Source organism: Capsella rubella, unplaced genomic scaffold (genome assembly GCF_000375325.1).
Source record: "Capsella rubella cultivar Monte Gargano unplaced genomic scaffold, Caprub1_0 scaffold_1, whole genome shotgun sequence".
Classification (NCBI taxonomy): Eukaryota; Viridiplantae; Streptophyta; class Magnoliopsida; order Brassicales; family Brassicaceae; genus Capsella; species Capsella rubella.
Genome location: NW_006238923.1, coordinates 16,064,193 through 16,066,005, shown reverse-complemented (window position 1 = coordinate 16,066,005; position 1,813 = coordinate 16,064,193).

Genomic DNA, 1,813 nt, shown 5'->3' with positions numbered 1-1,813 from the left:
CAAGCGCTACTCGAACCGGCGACCTCTAAGCTTTTGCCAGAGATTTTTACCAATTGAGGTATTAACACATGGTTATTAACTTTGATTTTATCCTTATCAATTACTTTGATTTTATTCTTATCAATTATAAAAGGTAAAATATATACACACACACAGAAGAAGGGAATAAATCTTAATAGTGTGACCTTCTTAAAATGAAGGTGCGGAGAAAAAAATGAGTTCACACTATTCAATCACTCATCAGCTGTTTTTCTGCATCTTCTCTTTCAATCTCTATTAGCTGTATATTATTCAATTTTATTAAAACTGATATGACATTGTAATCATATGTAAACTCATGGGACACTTTATGCCAAATTATCTTAAACATATATATAATCACATGTATTGTAAATTATTATAAAAAACTTGTCTTATTATTGAAAAAGGGACTTATGAAAAATCCTTGTAAAAAGAAAAAAGATGAAGGACACATACACTTCCTTCAATTACAACCATCAAAATTATTCCATAAAAGTCTTGAAATTAAAAACATAGTTCCGAAATGTTTGTCTATTCGACATAGTTCCGAGGATCATTTGTTTCCCTTGAGAGCATCAAGAGAGAAGCCGAAGCCTTCCTCTCTTCAACCCTGCATATTTCTGCTCGAAGGGCCTCCAATTTCCCCTTGAAAGCAACCAAAACCTCCATTTTCTGTTCTACAGTCATCTTCTCAAGATTTTCTTGATTCCTCTTACTAAAAATCTAAAATTTACAAAAAGAATTTATAAACATAAGATATATTTTATATATATATATGAAAAATAATGGGACACATACCTCCTTAGGCTCTTCTCCCATGAGACGTTCAAGTACATTGTTGAAGAATGATTCAACATCAGGCCTCTTGGTAAGTTCATCAGCCATCTTGGCAAGTTCATCAGACTTCTTGGCAAGCTCATCATCCATCTTAAAAATGCAAGCTTGACGTCTCGAAAAAGTAGATAGCCTTGATCTTTTGCTCTGGCTGAGTTTTATCGATCTCTTTCTACGGCCCATTTCTTAATTTTAGAGAGATGTTTTTGGTGTTGTTGTTGCTCTTCTTGTTACTACTCTACTCCATATTTATAGATAGATTGGGTCAACAAGGTTAAATTCACTCTGACATTTCTATCTATGATATAAATTTTTCATTAAAATATTTGACTTTACCATTAAAAAATATTTATCTTATAAGTGATACCAAAAATAGTGTTTTAATATAATTTTATTTCTATTATATTTCATTCAACATAAATTATTTTAGATAACTATTAGTTTATGAGTAAATATATGACACAAAAAATTATATCAAAGTAATTTTTTTTGGAAAACTTATCTTGAAAATACATAATATTTAGGAAAAAATAAAAATATTATTTATATCAAGATTTCATTCTATATACACAAAATTTAATCTTTAAATAAAAACTTACACGCGCAAACACGCGTGCGTGCAAGCCACGACTTATCAAAACTTCTTTTTAAAATAAATGAAAATTGAAAAATTGATGAAAATACTTTATAAGTTTCTTCTAAATCAAAAAGTATTATTTTATTTTTTTCAAATGAAATCTTCAAAAGATTTATTTCTACAGAAAGTCTGAGAAAAATATTAATTTTTCCTATCCAACTCATTTTATAAAACTGTTAATTTTATACTTTTTATTGTATTTTATTTATAGGGAATCATAAACTCAAATAGACAAAAAGTATCAATAATAAATCATAAACTCGAATAGAGAAAAAAATATTGTAGTCTTAATTTTTCTTACTACTACATTTTTGATGGCAT